At 40.4% G+C, this 21,570-nt stretch overlaps 2 long non-coding RNA genes and 1 pseudogene across 2 annotated transcripts; 1 reads left to right on the top strand and 2 right to left on the bottom strand.

Moving 5' to 3' along the window:
* Positions 1-1,597: 1,597 nt before the first annotated feature.
* On the bottom strand, positions 1,598-3,987 carry LOC130988986 (salviol synthase-like; annotated as a pseudogene).
* A 7,383-nt stretch (positions 3,988-11,370) lies between these two features.
* LOC130988989 (uncharacterized) lies at positions 11,371-12,317 on the top strand. Its single transcript, XR_009090353.1, has 2 exons — positions 11,371-11,570; positions 12,060-12,317. It is a non-coding gene; the product is annotated as an uncharacterized LOC130988989 (long non-coding RNA).
* A 4,076-nt stretch (positions 12,318-16,393) lies between these two features.
* LOC130988991 (uncharacterized) lies at positions 16,394-19,661 on the bottom strand. Its single transcript, XR_009090356.1, has 3 exons — positions 19,388-19,661; positions 17,247-17,311; positions 16,394-16,651 (listed from the first exon to the last, which is right to left on the bottom strand). It is a non-coding gene; the product is annotated as an uncharacterized LOC130988991 (long non-coding RNA).
* Between the last annotated feature and the right edge of the window lie 1,909 nt (positions 19,662-21,570).

The raw sequence follows: 21,570 nt of genomic DNA, 5'->3' as shown, positions 1-21,570 counted from the left end.
TAAGAATTTTTTGGTTGTGAATTCAAAACCAGTCGAATTCACAACGAAAATTTAATTCACAACCGTAAACCCTAAACCCTATCTAAACCCTAAACTCCCTCTAAACCATAAACCCTAAACGCTGAACCTTAAACAATCGAACTCACAACAAGAAATTTTTTATTGTGAATTCACAAGCCTAAGCCCACTCTAAATCCCAAACCCTAAATCAACTATAAACCCTAAAACCTAAAACCCTGAATTCACAATTCATAACCAGTCGAATTCACAACCAGAATTTTTTGTTTGTGAATTTACAACTGAACTGAAACACTAAACCCTAAACCTAAACCTAAACCCTAGTTGTGAATTATTACGATTGTGAATTCACAACTGAACTGAAACAGTTAATTCACAACTGAACTGAACTGAAACCCTAAACCCTAGTTGTGAATTATTACGATTGTAAATTCACAACTGAATTGAAACAGTAAATTCACAACTGAACTGAAACAGTAAATTCACAAATGAACTGAACTGAAACACTAAAACCTAGTTGTGAATTCACAACTGAACTGAACCAGTCGAATTCACAATCAAAATTTAATTCACAGCCAGATTTTTTTGGTTGTGAATTCACAACCTAAATTTAATTCACAATAAGAATTTTTTGGTTCTGAATTCAAAATCAGTCGAATTCACAACGAAAATTTAATTCACAACCGTAAACCCTAAACCCTAAACTCACTCTAAACCATAAACCCTAAACCCTGAACTTTAAACAGTCGAACTCACAACAAGAATTTTTTTATTGTGAATTCACAAGCCTAAGCCCACTCTAAATCCTAAACCCTAAATCCACTCTAAACCCTAAACCCTAAAACATAAACCCTAAATCCTAAATCCACTCTAAACCCTAAACCCTAAACCCACTCTAAACCCTAAACCCTAAACTCACTCCAAACCATAAACCCTAAACCCTAAACCTTAAGCAGTCGAACTCACAACAAGAATTTTTTGATTGTGAATTCACAAGCCTAAGCCCACTCTAAATCCTAAACCCTAAATCCACTCTAAACCCTAAACCCTAAACCGTAAACCCACTCTAAACCTTAAACCCTAAAACCTAAACCCTAAATCCTAAATCCACTCTAAACCCTAAACCCTAAACCCTAAAACCTAAAACCTAACCTAAACCGTAAACCCTACACAGTCGAATTCACAACAAGAATTTTTTGGTTGTGAATTCACAACCAGTCGAATTCACAACCAGAAATTTTTGATTATGAATTCACAACCAGTCGAATTCACAACCAAAATTTAATTGATCACAACTAAAATTTTTTGGTTGTGAATTCACAATCAGTCGAATTCATAACCAGAATTTAATTCACAACAAGAATTTATTTTGGTTGTGAATTCAAGTAGTTGTGAATTTGAATTTTTAAAGTTTGAATTCACGACTAAAACTAGAATTTATTTTGGTTGTGAATTCGAATTTTAGTTGTGAATTCATAAATTTGATTGTGAATTCAAGAATATTAAGTTGTGAATTCATAGATATGATCGTGAATTCAAGAACATTAAGTTATGAATTTATAGATCTGATTATGAATTTAAAAACATCAAATTGTGAATTCAAAAACATCAAGATGTGAATTCATACATTTAGTCGTGAATTCAAGAAATGATACAGAAACATTGCCAGTGGCAGCTCAACATTAGCTAATCCGAACGTCATGCTAGGGCACATTCTCCTTCCCGCACCAAATGGGATATATTCAAAATGATTTCCCCTGTAATCCACCATATTATCCATAAATCTCTCTGGTTTAAAGATGTGTGCATCTTCCCAACATTTGGGGTCTCTGTTCACAGTCCATGCATTCACTATGATTTTGGTCTCTGCCCTTATCTCATATCCATTCACCTCACATGTTTTGCCGCATTTTCTTGGGAGTAAAAGAGGAAGCGGCGGATGCATCCTCAGTGTCTCCTTCACTACTGCCTTCAAATACTTGAGTTGTGGAATGCGCGATTCGTCAACGAATCCCTCTTCATCAAATACCTTCCTCACCTCATGTTGTGCCTTTTCAAGGACTCTTGGATTTTTCAGCATTTCAGCCATCACCCAATCCATGGTTGTCGCTGATGTCTCGCTCCCAGCACCCAACATATCCTGCATAATTACGACTTTAATTCCATGAAAAGTACTAAAACAAGACAAAAAGGAATTAGTTAATTAGAAAACTAACCACGAGAACAGACTTGATATTGTCCGTTGTAAGAGGAAGTTCAAGTCCTTCTTCCTCAACTCAGAAGAACATCCAACAAATCTTCATGCTCCTCCACCTTCACACCTCTATGCTGACGGACTGCATCTTCAAGTATCTTATCCGCTTCTTTGTGTAAAACCATAATTCTCCTCCTCAATCCACTCACCCCTTGAAGCACTTTGACGGAAGGAAACAATTCAGCTATATCAAATCTCGCAGATATTTCAATCACCTCTTTGAGAATCGGTAGCAAAGCCTCATGTTCCGTAGTGTGGTAGCAATTCAGCATTTCACCTGCTTATAAAACTTTAAAGTAATACATGACATAGTGACTGTTCATGCTTTCAACCAAACAAGCTCAATAAGATCACTAGATGGCACACTGAAAGGATAATCGTTCACTCCAAATCACCAAAAATATAGAACATTAAACAAAAGGAATGCTAACTTTGCAACAGGCAAAAGTACAATGTAGCAGATCAATGTCAAGAAAAGTATAAATAAGTCCTCAATTTACTCCAGACCAATTGGTTGAATAATTAAGAAGATTCTTATCAGAAATACAACTGAAAGCACTTTTTGACGTTTATGTAAGCCGGTATGATGGACCTCATCGGCGGAATTTGTAAGCAAATTGCTCTTTTTCAATTTAATCTTAACACCCCTTCTCCGTAAGCCATATAAAGATTCCGAAAAAGAAGCATCTGAAAATAGATTGAACAAAATCAACAAATGGCAACCGCACCAATCAGTCACAGTGACTCCCTTTTAGTTTTAGTAGCAGAAGCCAATAGAGTAATGTTCACAGAATTCACATGTTGACAAAACCAAAACACAATATAGACAACAACTATTACAAGCCAAAAATTTGGTGAGCAGATACTGAATCAACTTTCACCTGTAGTGCGCAAACTGTGAGTTTTAAGGACTAGCATAAGCAGCGCAAAAAACTCATCTTCATAATCCAAGATTTTATGAATGAAGGGTCTTCTCAGAGCAAATACCTGCAGTTAAGAGACGAAATTTCACATCAAAATCGCCCCCACCAATTACACACCAAATTCTTTTCAGCATTAGAAATTAGTAGAGTCCAGAAATGAAGTCTCTAAGCTTGAATTTACCAAGTAGAGACAGATTATATCTTATAGGTTTTCCACCATAACATCCAATTTTTCCGTCCACCCATAATAAATAAATAAAATAAAATTCAAGGAACCGTTGGGGAAATTTTCGTTTCACAATTTTTGACGTCAAATTTGACGAAAAACACATAGCTTATCAAACAAAATTAACTTCGATTAATTATAAAGCTCAGGATCCTACTCTATCATCACAGTATATGAAATTCCAATATCTCGAGCTGACTTCGCCGCGCCGTAAGTAAGCAACCAACATTAAATTATTAGGTTTTATCAAAAGAAATAGAAATTGCAGCAAACGGAATTCTGCAAGAGGAAAAGGGGAAATTGAGAAGGCAAAGACGCAGAAACTGAGGAGACGATACGTACGCCGAGTGAGTAAGTTAGGGCGGCGGGAAATAGGCAGCAGCAGGAGAAGCGGGTGTTCCTCCGCCGCGCGCCGCCGCGAGAAGGAGAAGCGGCGCAGAAGGTCGATGTGGTGCCAGTTGAGGCAGCATTTGATGATGAATATGTAGTAGCTGACGAGGAGGATCGCGGTGGCGAGAATGCCGATGACAGCGACGGCGATGATTGGGAAGCTGGCGTGGGAAGTGTGCGCGGATGAGGCGAAGAGAGAGAGGGGGGAGGAGATGAAATGAGACATTTTTTATCTTTACAATATCAAAGTGGACAGTTTTATATATTTACTCATTTCTTATTATATATTGAATAACAAATGTGTTCAACTATATTTAATTCGAAATATGGAGTATTTTTTTTAGGGTTAATTGCATCAAAATACTTGAACTTTTCCCAAAATTTGATTTTTTGACAAACTTTTTAATTGTAGCAAAAATTTTAGCTACGTTTCAATTTATTGCAATGTCCGTCCCGCGTATATTTTCGGCCAAATCCATTCATTTCCGGCCAATTTATTTTAGCTACGTTTCAATTTATTGCAATGGATTTGAGACGACAATGTTTCATTACCCGGCACGACATGCCACCTAAGCTTTACGAAGATCTTGTTGGATTTGTATACTGAAAGCAAGAACGTTTTATGCTTGTATACAATGATTCATGTGTTCACTATTTAATCTCCTATCTGATTGGGTTCATGATTGCATATGTATGTTCTTTATCTCTATATAAGTAGATTATATGGTGTGTTGTAGATCACAGAAGACCGTATAATTGGAATAACCTTAAGAGATATAATATAATCACAGCCGAAATAACTCTAGGACAAGTTATTGGTTTAGGCTGCGGTATAGATGGAAGTAGTTTGTCTTAATTACTTATCTATACTGGTACGTCATAACGTATTGATAGGACCACAGTGAGATGTATTCTTCTATCTGACTTAAGTGAAGAATCAAGATCTCGGTAACTTATATGATCTTAATACTAATAAGATTTCAGATATATATGATTCGTTTATCACTTTGATTTACTATGAGCGAGAGTTATATAGTAACTTGAGTACTCTGTATCTTGGGTGATAGCGGTTAATATGTGATATTTGATTATCTGTATTAGTACTCGTATCCGTATAGGATAATGACATCCCCTTAAGGAGCTCAATAATGTTTACTGCGTTAAACCCTGCAGGTTGATTAAGTTCAGGCGCAATAATAAGGTTTGAGTGGTACTGCTTAAGGATTACAAATAGATTAATTAATTTAAGCTGTCAGAGCTCTAATTAATTAATGGATGTCAGATATTTTAAATACGAGGATTTAATAAGTCTAAATACAAGCCCCGACTCATCACCGGCAATAAAGGGGTAAGTCAGTATCGGTTCTCTAGTGGAATGAACTAGGGGTGTAAGTGAGTGGAGCCAGCTCGCGAGCTACTCGGGATCGGCTCGAAGATTACTCGAAATAGGCTCGATGTTAGTCGAGTCGAGCTCGAGCTCGAGCTACTCGAATAGGTACCGAGCCCGAGTTCGAGTTTCGTGATACTCGACTCGTTAGGCTCGCGAGCCTAATCGAGCCCAATCAATTATTATACAATATATTATATATAAGCCCATAATTATATTTATTTCATATCCACAAAATGGCCCAAACACTAAGCCCATACAATTTGAATTTGAATTACACAATGAACAAACCCTAAGTAACAGCAGCTTCCTGCCGCCTCCTCTTCCCCTTTCGGCCCTCCCCCCAATCTCTCGACTCTCATCTCTCTCGGCTGATCGACGACCAGCGACCGGCGCAACGGCGAGTCGTCCTTCCGGCGAGCCTAACAGCAGCAGCAGTGCAGCAAGGAGCCGCCGCCTCCTCTTCCCCCTTCGGCCCTCCCCCCAATCTCTCGACTCTCATCTCTCTCGGCTGATCGACGACCGGCGACCGGCGTAATGGCGAGTCGTCCTTCCGGCGAGCCTAACAGCAGCAGCAGTGCAGCAAGGAGCCGCCGCCTTTGGCTCTCCTTTTCCCAGCCCGGCCAGCGCGCGACAACAGAGTGAGAAGAAACCTTTGGAGATTATGCTTCCCATTTCTTGAAAGTAAGATAGATTCTTCAATTATGTTTGCAATGGTATTTATTTATCTTGGGCCGCTTTTCTGCATCTGTGCTTTTATGTGATTAATTGAGATAGTGGAGCGCTGCACCTATATATTGTAGGGGGTGAATCCGACAATTACGGAAGCGACGTCAGTAACGTCTGGATCGATGGGCACTAGCAACCTGAAACCACAAGCAACGTTAGAGCCCTCCGAATAACACCGGTGGGGGTGTCGATGGAAGGGCCTCCGACGCTCAAGTCAGTGAATCGATATGAATGATAACGTGAGTAACGTAATGACAATAATCAAACAATGGAAAGAAGATAGAAAAAGGATAGTATAATGGAGTTCTCCGTCTGATCCGGTTGATCCAGTAGTCAGAGGTAGAGCTAATGAGCGGTATGGATCAGGGGGCGACGGACGTCGGGGCTAGCGGGGCCAGCCGGACGATCGGAACCCTAGAAAGTTGTGAGCGTGGAGGCAGAACGGAAGAGCGGGGAGAGCGGGAGTGAGAGATCGTGTGTGAGTGCCAGAGTGAGAATGAATGATTGACCGTCTCCCCATTATGTCAATGGGCTGGTGCATATATAGGTTACGGGCCCATAGGGTGGCGACTAGGGTTTCTAGAGTATTCTCTGAAACCCTTCTGGTTCCGATTACCCCGAAAACGTCCTTTCATATCTTCCTATTTTTCCTAGGTATCCAACTGCTATTGACTTACGTATGGACTTGCTTCATTGGGCCGACCCGTTGGGCCGCATGATTTCGGGTTGCACGGATTCTGTCCATTACACCAACTACTATTGACTTACGTATGGACTTGCTTCATTGGGCCGACCCGTTGGGCCGCATGATTTCGGGTTGCACGGATTCTGTCCATTACAGTTTGTCCCCCACTCCTTAGTTATATTATAACTATGGAGTTTTAAAGTTTTTCGTGTGACCCGTATATCCTTGGCATAATTTTCGAGAGGGGCTTACCGGAGAAGAGGAAGGCGTGTTGCCTAGTTTAGCTGGATCGTAGGGCGCGTGCGGCGTGGGAAGGTGAGGTTGGGGACCCCCTATCATGAATGATGGAGGAGTGCCGTGCGCGCGGGGCGTGCCGGGCGTGGGGTGGTGATGTTGGAGCTCCCCCAACATGGATGATGGAGGAGCGCCGGGCGTGCGGGGCGTGCCGGGCGTGGGGTAGTGAAGTTGGAGCTTCCCCAACATGGATGATGGAGGAGCGCCGGGCGTGCGGGGCGTGCCGGGCGTGGGGTAGTGAAGTTGGGGCTCCCCCAACATGGATGATGGAGGAACGCCGGGCGTGCGGGGCGTGCCGGGCGTGAGGTAGTGAAGTTGGGGCTCCCCCAACATGGATGATGGAGGAGCGCCAGGCGTGCGGGGCGTGCCGGGCGTGGGGTAGTGAGGTTGGGGCTCCCCCAACATGGATGATGGAGGAGCGCCGGGCGTGCGGGGCGTGCCGGGCGTGGGGTAGTGAAGTTGGGGCTTCCCCAACATGGATGATGGAGGATTGCAGGGCGTGCATGGCGTGCGCGGTGTAGGAGGGCGCGGCTGGGTATCCCCCCCATATGGACAATGGAAGAATGCGGGGCGTGCGGGGTGTTGATGTCCACTTTCAAAAGAAGGGAGAACATGGTTGGCCTATTGGTGCGGGGCGTGTAGGGTGTAGGATGTTCCCTTTCAAAAAAGGGAGGACACGATGGGCCCGATGGTGCAGGGCGTGCAGGGTGTTGATGTAAATTGTAGGGTATCACGGGTGTTTCCACTTTTTACATAATTCGAAGGCTAAGACGACGTATACTGCATAGACGTCTCTTACGTTTCTTCATCCCACTTTTTCTTTTATTTTGATTTTTTAGTATAAGCCCCAGGAGCTCATGCCGCATACGGAGCTTATACTCTTTTATCTTTCGTAGATACGGAGCATACAAGATAAAAGTGATCAAGGCTCCGCTTACGGGAGATACGCCTCTTTGGCTTTACAAGATAAAAGTGATCAAGGCTCCGCTTACGGGAGATACGCCTCTTTGGCTTTACAAGATAAAAGTGATCAAGGCTCCGCTTACGGGAGATACGCCTCTTTGGCTTTACAAGATAAAAGTGATCAAGGCTCCGCTTACGGGTGATACGCCTCTTTGGCTTTACAAGATAAAAGTTATCTAGGCTCCGCTTACGGGAGATACGCCTCTTTGGCTTTACAAGATAAAATTGATCAAGGCTCCGCTTACGGGAGATACGCCTCTTTGGCTTTACAAGATAAAAGTGATCAAGGCTCCGCTTACGGGAGATACGCCTCTTTGGCTTTACATTTTTTGGACTCACGCGCAATCGAGCAGGATAAACAAGATGTTCGGTGTCTACCGAGACTATTAGGATAAGCGAAAATTTTCCAGTTGAGAGAGGCGCGCTTTGCTTTGATGGACACGACGGGTCTTCATCTCAAGTTTTGAGTTTGTGTGTCGTTTTCCTAGGAAAATAAAAGACGGAGCTGCAGGGTTTACGTCTGATATGACTCAAATTTTCTCCCCATTTAGACTTAGTTATATGAACTAAGGCTGAATTTACGTTATTCGGGTTGAGACGGGCTTGCGCCTTTTACATGAAATTTTTCCCCCTCATTTAGACTTAGTTGTTAAACTAAGGCTAAATATACGATATTCGGGGTAAGACGGGCTTGCGCCTTGTGCATGAGCATTTTCCCCCCATTTAGACTTAGTTGTTAAACCTAAGGCTAAATTCAGGATATGCGGGTTGAGACGGGCTTGCGCCTTTTACACGAAAATTTATCCCTCCATTTAGACTTAGTTGTTGAACTTAAGGCTAAATTCAGGATATGTGGGTTGGAATGGGCTTGCGCCTTTTACACGAAAATTTGCCCCCCCCCCCCATTTAGACTTAGTTGTTGAACTTAAGGCTAAATTCAGGATATGCGGGTTGGAATGGGCTTACGCCTTTTACACGAAAAATTTTCCCCATTTAGACTTTAGTTGATAAACTTAAGGCTATATTCAGGGTGTTGGGGGTGAAACGGGCTTGCGCCTTTTATGTGATAAATTTTTCCCCCCATTTAGACTTAGTTGATAAACTTAAGGCTAAATTCAGGGTGTTCGGGGCGAGATGGGGCTTGCGCCTTGTATGTGAAAAATTTTCCCCCCATTTAGACTTAGTTGATAAACTTAAGGCTAAATTCAGGGTGTTCGGGGCGAGATGGGGCTTGCGCCTTGTATGTGAAAAATTTTCCCCCCATTTAGACTTAGTTGATAAATTTACGGCTAAATTTAGGGTGTTCGGGGCGAGACGGGGCTTGCGCCTTGTATGTCAAAAAAATTTTCCCCCCATTTAGACTTAGTTGATAAACTTAGGGCTAAATTCAGGGTGTTTGGTGTGAGACGGGCTTGCGCCTTGTATGTGAAATTTTTTCCCCCCATTTAGACTTAGTTGATAAACTTAGGGCTAAATTCAGGGTGTTTGGTGTGAGACGGGCTTGCGCCTTGTATGTGAAATTTTTTTCCCCCATTTAGACTTAGTTGATAAACTTAAGGCTAAATTCAGGGTGTTCGGGGCGAGACGGGGCTTGCGCCTTGTATGTGAAATTTTTTTCCCCCATTTAGACTTAGTTGATAAACTTAAGGCTAAATTCAGGGTGTTCGGGGCAAGACGGGGCTTGCGCCTTGTATGTGATAAATTTCTCCCCCCATTTAGACTTAGTTGATAAACTTAAGGCTAAATTCAGAGTGTTAGGGGTGAGACGGGGCTTGCGCCTTGTATGTGATAAATTTCTCCCCCCATTTAGACTTAGTTGATAAACTTAAGGCTAAATTCAGGGTGTTAAGGGTGAGACGGGCTTGCGCCTTTTATGTGATAATTTTTTTTTTCCCCATTTAGACTTAGTTGATAAACTTAAGGCTAAACTGTCGTCATGGTTAGACAAGTGTGGAGGGGAGGGGGGCTGCGCTCCTTAGAGCTGCCTACATACCCAATTAAGGGATCAAGTCCGAATGTAGTTCTGACATATATGGAAAGGTCAGTATGCATGTAGTAGATTGAGTTGGTCCCGGAAGACCTTATGAAGTAAAGTAGTAGCGTAGAGTTCAAGCGTGATACTGTTTGAGATGGATTGCATTCCAGTTGTTGCTGATGTCACGTCTGTCCGTTGATTGCAATTTGTATGCTCCGTGTCCAACCACTTTGGTGATTAGAAACGGTCTTTCCCAATTCGGGGCTAATTTACCCGCACCTGTTTCCTTTGTGTTCTGGAACACTTTTCGTAACACTCAATCGCCCGGCTTAAATGTGCGGGTACGGATGTGTTTGTTGTAGTGTCTGGCGATGCTTTGTTGGTAGGAAGCTAGTCGGATATTTGTTTTGTTCCGTTTCTCATCGAGGAGATCTAACTCGTGGTACATGGACTCTTGATTCTCATCGTCTGTTGTAAGCTCATGTCTGGCGGTGGGTACTTCACTTTCCATTGGGATTACCGCCTCCATCCCATAAGCGAGAGAGAATGGTGTTTCCCCTGTTGATTGGCCAAGGCGGAGATCCGGGCGTTCACCTCCACTTGGGCAAGTAGTTCCGATTGGGTTGAGCCCGATTGGTTTGGGGCGTCGTTCATGTCGTGGGATTCGTTTGGAGTACTCATAGTGTGACTTGGGCATGGCTTATCGGAATTCCTTGATTGCTAGGGCCCCACGGTGGGCGCCAAATTGTAGGGGGTGAATCCGACAATTACGGAAGCGACGTCAGTAACGTCTGGATCGATGGGCACTAGCAACCTGAAACCACAAGCAACGTTAGAGCCCTCCGAAGAACACCGGTGGGGGTGTCGATGGAAGGGCCTCCGACGCTCAAGTCAGTGAATCGATATGAATGATAACGTGAGTAACGTAATGATAATAATCAAACAATGGAAAGAAGATAGAAAAAGGATAGTATAATGAAGTTCTCTGTCTGATCCGGTTGATCCAGTAGTCAGAGGTAGAGCTAATGAGCGGTATGGATCAGGGGGCGACGGACGTCGGGGCTAGCGGGGCCAGCCGGACGATCGGAACCCTAGAAAGTTGTGAGCGTGGAGGCGGAACGGAAGAGCGGGGAGAGCGGGAGTGAGAGATCGTGTGTGAGTGCCAGAGTGAGAATGAATGATTGACCGTCTCCCCATTATGTCAATGGGCTGGTGCATATATAGGTTACGGGCCCGTAGGGTGGCGACTAGGGTTTCTAGAGTATTATCTAAAACCCTTCTGGTTCCGATTACCCCGAAAACGTCCTTTCATATCTTCCTATTTTTCCTAGGTATCCAACTGCTATTGACTTACGTATGGACTTGCTTCATTGGGCCGACCCGTTGGGCCGCATGATTTCGGGTTGCACGGATTCTGTCCATTACACCAACTACTATTGACTTACGTATGGACTTGCTTCATTGGGCCGACCCGTTGGGCCGCATGATTTCGGGTTGCACGGATTCTGTCCATTACATATATGGATTCTTTTTGTCTTGTTTATGATCTTAAATGGTCATATTCTTATTGCTGGAGAATTTGGCTTGTAAATTATTGTCTGATTCTTCATCTAATTGTTGTGATAGGGAGCAACATGGGATCCAAATGGCTGTATGGTACTTCTTTCTTTTTCGGAGTCATCACCATTATGTTCCATTCATTTTACATCCAAACCTCCGTCACTAGGTATGTAACATATCCTGCTTTTGATCTGTTTTGTTAATGTTTGTTCTATTATTCTGCTTGAATGAAATTCACGGATATGTGGCTTTCAGTTAGATATCAACACCAGATAGTGGGTGTTCTGTTCCCCCCTTTTCTTTTTTGTCGAAAGGTTTATTGGTTCTGTGCATTGATTGTAATATTAAAACAATGAGCATTTAACAAATGTTTGCAGATAAGTTGTCTCATACATATCTGTGATTATGTGATGTTACCATCTCTAAGATAGATTCTACTAAGCCCAACCATTTCTCTATTACACCGATTTCGCATTTGCATACTTGTTAGGTAATTGACATTATGTTTATATATGTTGGCAATACTAATCAAATCACATGTTTAAGAGACGGTTACAAAATACTTGACTCATGCTTCGTCTGCTTCTTACTGCATTTTTATGAATCTATTTATTTTGCTATGAATTTTCTTTATATTTATTTTTCTTGTATGCAGCCTTTACATGGTTGGTGTTCGTATTGGAGAGACGACTTGATGTTGGAGGCTTGGAGCATTATCTATAAGAAGAAGTTGCAAATTTGCTTTTATTATGTTGTATTTGATTCAAGACTTGTTAGTTTTTGAATTTTTGATGCCTTTAGACTATTTGAATGTGCATTTTCGAGTCTAATCGATGTTTTGGATATCTAAGACTTGTTATAATTGATTTGTAGAAGTACTTCTCGTAATGAAATGCTTTGTAATTTTATTCAATTTGTTGAAGCATGTATCAGACGAGCTTAAACGAGCTCGAGCTCACCGAGTTTGAACGAGCTCGAGCTCAACTCGAGTAAGGCTCCACAATCGAGCTTAATCGAGTCGATCTTGAGCTCACGAGTATGGCATCGAGTCGAGCTCGAGCTCAAGAAAATCAAGCTCGGCCGAGTCGAGCTCGAGCTCGAGCTTCATGAAAATAGTTGAGCTCGAGTCTGAGCATGGCAATACTCGACTCGACTCGGCTCATTTACACCCCTAGAATGAACTGATATTTATAAATTAATTATGGTCTGGGCTGACCATAAATAAATTAATTTATTTGAGGCCCATCTTTATTCCTTGTATCTGGTCCCTGGACTGGCCCAATGTCTCCTAGCCCAAGAAGGGCTAGAAATCGTCCCTGCCCTATAACTGGCGCCCCCTCCCTTTGTTCTGTATTAAAAAAAAATATATACAGCTGTCAGCTCTCAGGAAACACACACTGATAATTATTAAGGTTTTTGAGAGCAAAGGAGGCGCAGGAAAAGTAGGGTGATTTCTAGCTTGGGACTTTCATAGCTCGTTGTCCATCCAACGGTGAAAGCTGAGCGGGATACAGTCGAGAAGATCAGAACTGGAGTCTTTCGACACGATCATCAACGACCTCTGCATCCGCTTCACAAGTAAGTAATTCCTAACACCTATGTGCAGCTGTTAAATTCATAGGAGCATGTTTAAGATTAATCGTTGTATGATAAATTAATAATAACCAAGAAACGATCATCGGGCAAAACGGAACGTTAATTCAATTTAATATTCCTTCAGATCCACCTCAGCATGGATTTGGCTGAAAATATACGCGGGACGGACATTGCAATAAATTGAAACGTAGCTAAAATTTTTGCTACAATTAAAAAGTATGTCAAAAAACCAAATTTTGGGAAAAGGTCAGGTATTTTGATGCAATTAACCCTTTTTTTTATGTGCATGAATATTTAGTCATAAGGTTTAATTTTCAAAGTTAAAAAATAATCAATAGTAAAAAATTTAAAGTTTATAATTTAATCCAATTTCGTTCATTAATTTTGTAGCATCCAAACCAATTTCCTTTTATTCTTATATACAATATATAGATTCTTTTTTATTTATATTTTTATATTTTCTTAAAGATTAATTTATTATATATTAGGCATGTATAAAAAAGGGTTAATAGCCAGAAAATACATTAAGTTTGCTCGAAATTGCAAATTGCACATGAGCTTAAAAATTAGCCCCAAAATACATGAACTTTTAATTTAAACGCAAATTGCACCCGCGTTGACCATCTGCGTGAGCGTAGTTGATGTGGCAGCCGGAAATTGCAGACGTGGACTTCCCGCCGGGCGTTTAAAACGACGTCGTTTTTGTCAAACTTTTTTAAATAAAAAAATTAAAAAAAAAGAATATGAACAGAAGAGATCAGCGCGGTGGTCGGCGACACCCGGCGACCCCATTACCGCTGCACAAATCAGCACCAGCCGTCGACGACACCCGACCGCCAGCGCCCACCTCGCCATAATTTCAGACGCCTAACGGTGGCGCCACCCGGCGCCTCCCCTCTCTTTTCCAGCCTATCTCTCTCTCCCAGACTCCCTCTCTCTGACCCTCGACCTCTTTCCCTCTCTCTGGCCCCTTTCACCCTCTCGGCTAGACGGCCATCCGACGCCGCTCCCCCTGCTCCGGCGAGCAGCTAGCCATCGCCGCCGCTGCGCCTCCACCCATTTTTCAGATCTGGCGGACTCCAAATTTTCTCACAGAGGCGCACTTTTCAGATCTGCCTCCACCCATTTTTCAGATCTGGCGCACTTCAAATTAGCAGTGGTCCTCCAGCTCGGCGTGGCCGCTGCTCCAGCCATCGCCGCCGCTGCGCCCGACGTCGTCTCCTCCAGCCCGGCGCGGTCTCCTTCTTCCTTCGACTGGCAGCAACGGGTGTCGCTGCTATCACCTTGGCGGACAACACAGCTGCTTCGTTGCCTCCACCCATTTTCCAGATCTGGCGCCGCCGCCACCCCTGTTTCTCCGGCGAGGGCGTCGCCTGCCTTCTCTCCACACCGGCGCCATTCAGGCGCCCCTTCCCTGTCTACCCCCAAATTTACTTCAACCTCTTCTATTTTCCATTTTCCAATTCTTCAACCCCAAAAAAAAAAAGACAATTAATTAATTTAGGGTTAAGTACCAAATACCCCCCCAACGTTGGGGCCCCTATCGCGTATAGGACCCTATAGTCAGGGTCCGCGCTGTTTACTACCTCAACGTGGCTAAACCTAAGCAAATCCCCCCCTCAAATACCAAATACCCCCCCTGCATTAAGTCACCGTTGGGGGGGGGGGTATTTGGTACTTAATACCTGACTATAGGGTCCTATACGCGATAGGGGCCCAACGTTGGGGGGGAGATTTGCTTAGGTTTAGCCATGTTGAGGTAGTAAACAGCGCGGACCCTGACTATAGGGTCCTATACGCGATAGGGGCCCCAACGTTGGGGGGGTATTTGGTACTTAACCCATTAATTTATGGGCAAAACGACGTCGTTTTGCCCACGTGGCTTGCCACCGTGTTTAAAAAAGCCACGCGTAATGCCACGTCTTTAAAAAAAATTACCACGTCATCGCCGGTCAAACATAGTTGTGGTCGGAAATTTCGCCGGGTGCAATTTGCGACTAAATTAAAAGGTTGTGTATTATGGGGCTATTTTTTAAGGTCGTGTGCAATATGCAATTTCGATGAAAGTTCGTGTATTTTCTGGCTATTAACCCTATAAAAAATTATGGCATATTAATTTATTATAAACTTTTTATAATTAACTGATGGGTCGATAAAGTTTCAAAGATACATGTAAAAATGTTTTTTTGTTGTGAAAATATTTTATATACTTTGTTATTTTTTATTATATATTCTAAAATAATTATATTTCAACCTAAGTTATACATATTTTAAAAAAAGAATCATAAATTTAACAAAAAAAAAACCTTCATGGGTTGAGAGTGGATAAAACAAATACTAATAGGTTATGAATAAAATTTTGAAATAGCCAAAATGAATCATAAAACACAAATTATGGTCACTCGTTGAAAAAAACATAAATTTTGGCCATTTTTATAGCTTTGGGACGTTTTTGCCCTTAATTGGGCGGATTGGGTAGGGTCAGGAGCGCGGGTCGTGTGCCGGGTAAGATCAGGCACGTGGGTCGGGTTAGGCACTTATGGCACTAATAGTGCCATAAGTGCCAACGAAAATTTTTTTTTACTCCCCCTACCCCGTCTACCCTCCAGACCCCCGACCCCACCCACCCCCTCCCCCCACCCACCCACCCCCAAGCCAAAAAAAAAAATTTACTTCCTCTGCCCTGTCTACCCCCAGACCCCCGACCCCACCCACCCCCAAGCCAAAAAAAATAATTTTTTTTTACTCTCCCTAGATAAAAATAAATAAAATTTTACTTTTGTTATTTTATTTTATGAAACTTATGGCACTAATAGTGCCATAAATGCCAACGAAAATTCAAAATAAAATAAAGTAAAATGGTCTTTTTAGCACTTATGGCACTATTGGTGCCATAAGTGCCAAACATGCAGAACAAATATAGAAACAACAACATCATCTAAACCCTAAATGGAACATTTAAACCCTAAATGAATAATCTAAACCATAAATGGAACATCTAAACCCTGAATGGATAATCTAAACCCTAAATGGAATATCTAAACCCTAGGGGAAGTGTTTAAAAAGGTCCTTTTGGCACTTGCAGGGGAAGGGGAAGTAAAAAAAAAAAAAAAAAAAATTGGCTTGGGGGTGGGTGGGGGGTGGGTGGGGTCGGGGGGTCTGGGGAGTCTGGGTGCAGGGGAGTAAAAAAAAAATTTGGCTTGGGGGTGGGTAGTGGGGGAGGGGGGTCAAGGGTAGATAGGGCGCAGAGAATTAAAAAAATAAAAAAATAAATTTTTTTTTACTTAGGGTATATGTCACAGCCCACTATCCCAATGACGGGTTAACCGGGGTTATGACTTGGGGTGAACAATAAGAAACGGAAATTAAAGGGGATTTACTAAGTAACCAACATTAATAACAAACTAGTGGTATATATATATAACCACTTGGGTAATTCACAAATGAGTCTGCCATAACGACTAGACCCCAACTGAAAGTTAATTAAAATGAAGTAGTAATAAGTTCAAGTAGAAATGATAAATAAGTCAGAGTGTTTGCAGCGAAAAAACGTGTGAGTTATGCATATGGAGATGCATACTCAAGGTTTCATTACATAAACATCAAAAGGGAAATCCGCTCAACACCGATCCATTCCATCGCCTGCTCAACCTGCACATTTAGAAATACATGCAGGGCTGAGTATAAAAATACTACGTGACATAAGCCGAAAATACAACATGCATACATATATAAATTGAACTGCCAACAGTAACACACAGGGGTTTTCTTGAATGACCTGCGCTTACTAAAACATTTCATTCATTTTCATAAAGGTGGATGCGCATCCCATTTTCAGTCTATATGATCCATATCTGTCCTTTCTGTCACGCGCCGGGAAGGAGGCCTCCTTACCACGGACGCCAAGACCGGTCGCAAGCGACTCGCGGTCTCCATGAGTGTACACGTTAACCCTAGCTAGCGACCTTTGTCTAGCATAGGATCCCAATTGGATTTCCTTTAAAGTTGGCGAACCAACACAGATAGGATACATATAAAAACATAAATATTTTTGGCAGTCAATCATTTCATAAACATTTCATTTCATTTCATGAACATTTCATTTTCATTTCATAAGAGTCATTTATCATTTGGGCATAATAATAAACTGAAATTAACAGTTAAAATCATCTCATGCATATATTCGTATAAGAGGCCTACGACACGCAGGGGATCTCTATATACGTATAGTAAAAGTAATGCCCACCTCAATTGTTCTTAAAGCTGGCATGGAGTCGTTTCTTCTTCGGCTTCACTTTCTGTCGCCCGGACCTTCATTGATGAAGAGTCGATAAGTTCGTGAAGAAATTGTCATAAGACAAAGTCTAATTCTACGTGCCTATGGTATCTTTTAATGTTTTAGGGTTCTAGCATCCATAATTCGTTACATTAAAGACAGTCAAAAATCAATCATACCTCGTCTAATCTCATTCAAACACATAGGCAACACAAACACATAAGGCACATAAGAATCACAATCAAACATCATCAAAACATGCTCTGTTTTTACACTGACTCAACTTCAAAATTTAATCTGTTCTGACTCCGACATCTCCTGGACTCGAGACTCATACCGAAAGAAAGATCTTCGAGTCTAGTTTCATATAAAAAAAAGTAGAGTCGAAAACCCAAAGTGGTTTGAGAGATATAACGTTTTTACCACGATCTACCATGTTCGGCAGTTTTGAACAATCGAAAACTTGGATTTTTGAAAAATAGTAAACGTTGTCAAACTGGGCTCAACTTTGGTGGATATCTAGATAACACAATAAGGTTAATACCATAAAAATTTGAAAAGCTATATCACACAGGAAGCTACTGAAATGAATGACTCTTTCCTCTGTTCTCTGAAATTCTCGGTAGTAATGTGCAGTTTAGGTTTTGCATTTTAAAGAAGTATCAAACGAAGTTGGAATGGCTTGAAAGTTTACCAGGGTACTCAAGACTCATGTAGGGACTTGCTCTAAAATTTTCAAAGCTATTAGACATCGACAAACCGTCGATCACAGTAGGTCAGTAGGCCTACGAAATTCATATTTATAAGTCCTTAAAAAAATAATTTATATAAATCAAGAAATAAGAGTTTAATCCCAAAAATATTCATTAAAAGTCCATCATAATTTAAATAAAAGAACGGACCTCATTTAAAATAAATAGTCCCAAACTCGTTACGCACATATACTAAATCTTTCATGAAACATCCTTTAAAATAAACTTTGATACATAGAAAATAATTCAACAACTTGAGCTCTTAAGAGGTTGTTTTGCAACAGACATCAAATCTGCCTCGGATCTCCAAATGAGGCTCCAAAAGACATTCTGGAAACTAGACATTTCAAGGATCATTCTCCAATTTGAATCGAATGAAAAAAAAAAATTCAAACGAGCAAGATATGCCCTCTCAAAGATGGGTATTTAACAAGCAAAAATCTGAAAATTTCAGATTTCCAGATTACAACCAAGTCAGTGGGCTTTCTTTAAAAATTCATATCTCCCTTTACAAAACTCCACTGGGAACCCCAAGGGTCAATCTGGAAACTAGGGAGAGATCATAACACTATACAGTTGGATTTACTCCAAGAACATTCATGGTTTAGAAGATATGACTGTCTAAAGTTCAGTGCACAAAAAGAGTTCAAGTTTGGCAGATTTAGAACATAAATCGGAAAAACCACTTTAGGCTTCACCAAAAATTCTAAAACTGAACAAGTAAGTTCCCAACATGTCCGTGAATATTCAGTAGAAAGATAGGCTTGAGAATCAAAGATTTAAGTCGGCCTTTGCCACCTCAAAGTCGTAGGTTTGTAAAATCTACTGGATGGTACAAGGAATAAGAACTAGATTTCAAGAATTTATACCGGTTGTTTCCCTTACTCAAAAATGGTGAGACCGATGTCAAAAGAAAGATACGGGAGTCTAGAGTGACATATTCAAGTTTCAAAGGTTTTCACCGATTGAAACTTTACTTATGGCCTCCCAAAGATTGTTTACCAAAAATGTATTCCAGATGGGCAGTGATGTTTACATATTCATAAATAAATCATAAGAGCTCCAAACCTTCTGAAATTTTACCAAAGTATAGAAAACATATGAAAGATGATACACAATTAATTTGGGAATTTTTGGGAACCGTTTGGATGGCTGGAATCGCCTTGCAAAACACTGCCGAGCAGTGTGCTTATGGCAGATTCGCTGCCTTACCTCATGCACGGTTTTTCACCCAATAAACTCTACCAAAATAATCATCCAAAATCATAAAACATATCCTCACATAATATAGCACACAAATGTGTAAAAATCCATGGCCATAAAGCATTTTCAGTTGAGAAAAAGCAAAGAAAAACTCACCCTCGAAGCACAACCTTCACTCTATAGTTTTCCCACACTCTCCCTTGCTTTGCTACTTCTCTTGGGGCTTCAAAGGCTTCTATGGAGTGTGATAATGGTGGGAGAAAAGTTGTGAGAGTGGGAGAAAGAATGTAGTGGTGGGGGAAAAGGAGTAGTGTGGTGGAGAGGTAGGAGTAGTGGTAGGGAAAAAGATTAGTGGTAGGGAAAAGAAAATATTAGTGGTGGTAGGGAAAAAGATTAGTGGTAGGGAAAAGAAAATATTAGTGGAGGATAATGGGGTGTTACATTAAGTAAATATAAAAATGTGGTGTAGTAATAACCCATGTGTAAAAAAATATATGTAAGACTAATCATCAATTAATAAAATGCTAGAGCATAAAACTCTTGTGATCAAAATTAGAATAAATAGCACTAACATTAGTGCACTCTCTCAATTTATAAATACATCATAGGAAAATAATTTGAGAAAAATATTGATGGAAAATTTTTATAACTCATCATTCCTAAATTTCTCGGTAAAAATAAATAAATACATAATTTTTTTTTTTCGATTTGAAAACTCAAAATAAATCTTTGAGCTTCATCATTCTCTTAATGGGCTCAAAATATATTTTGAGTGCATCATCCGTTGAAATAAAAATAAAAATAAATTATCACGTATGAAATCATCAAATTCACATAAGTCCGTATTTTATTAATGGATGCTGAACCCTAATTACCATAAGAAATCCTTAAATCAATAATTAAAAGTCTATAATCCTTAATAAAAAGTCGGGGCATTACAGTATATTAGGCATATTGCCTAATTACTGGCCATAATTTGTGTTTTTTCAATTAGTGGCCAAATATTGTGTTTGCATCTTCAATGTGGCCATTTGACACTGGTGCGTCGTTTTACACCAAAAATATCCGGCAGTCAGCCGGTATGTCCACACTGCGCAGACAGCAGCAAGCAAAATCGTCTCCCAAGGGATCGGCGAGAATTCTCCTAAAATTCAACCTGCAAAGTAACTCAACAAAAACGAAATTTATGGGGAAAATATGAGAAAATACTAAATCTAAAAATAAATAAATAAAATCCAAAAGAATTGCAATGGTTATAATCCTAAAGAATAAATAGAAAAATCAAACAATTAATAAAGAATTCCAGCAATCAATTAAGTTCACCCTAGCTTAATTATTCTGATCATTGATGCAAATATAACTTTAATTCATGCAAGCAAACCAGTTACAACCACCGAAGACGCTTCTGACGTGATCTTATTTCTCCTTAATTATTCGGTAACCAGAAAGACGCTTCACTAATTACTACCCTAATTGACTAACAACCGTAAGAGACGCTCTATAGATTTAATGAGTCGACAGCATTAATTTCTAGAGAAACCTGATTTAAAACCAATAAACTCTGATGCAGGATTAATGAATTAAGACTGCTTTTCCCTTGACCCTGATGTGTCAATTTACCACTAATCAAACCTAAACCACGATTATGTATGGCCGATTCAATTGGCTGTATAATTAATTCTAACCCACTAAATATTGCGCACTACCTAATGGATTAAAACAATTAATAACGATAAACACAGAGAATCACAGATACAAGCATAAAATAAAGTATAAGAACAAATTAGATCTCACAGAATAATCTTGCTAGTGCTTCCTTAATCGTTGCTGAAATAAAGAAAACTAGCTAGAACGCATAAATGAAATAAATAAATAAATAAATAGCGAGTGAATGAAAGAAAAACTTGAATAATGAGAAAGCAAATCTCGTCCAGCAGCTTCTGTTCCTCCAATTGGCGTGAATGTGTGGTTCTTATATAAACTAGTGTTATACCCGTGCTTCGCACGGTACAAATATTCATACGTATTTGCGAAGTATAGTAATAGTTCTATAGAATTGTAAAAATATATATTAAGTGATATATACAAAACATAATAGAAAGAAATTAGAGAAAATTAAAAATTTATATTACATAATACAAAAAATAGGAAATAAAATAATAAAAGACTTTCATATCATACAATTCATATTAAAAGGCATTACGACACAAATATAATGATATACATAGAATATTAAATTAATGATAGTGAATATATCTCTTAAAAAATAAATAAGAGCCAATTTTTTATTTTCATATATTTCTTAAAATGATCAGTTTTTACGAATTAAAATAGTAAAA

The sequence above is a fragment of the Salvia miltiorrhiza genome, chromosome 6 (assembly GCF_028751815.1).
Source record: "Salvia miltiorrhiza cultivar Shanhuang (shh) chromosome 6, IMPLAD_Smil_shh, whole genome shotgun sequence".
NCBI classification, from domain to species: domain Eukaryota; kingdom Viridiplantae; phylum Streptophyta; class Magnoliopsida; order Lamiales; family Lamiaceae; genus Salvia; species Salvia miltiorrhiza.
Note: the sequence above shows the minus strand (reverse complement) of the source record. Positions and strands in the feature narration are given on the sequence as shown.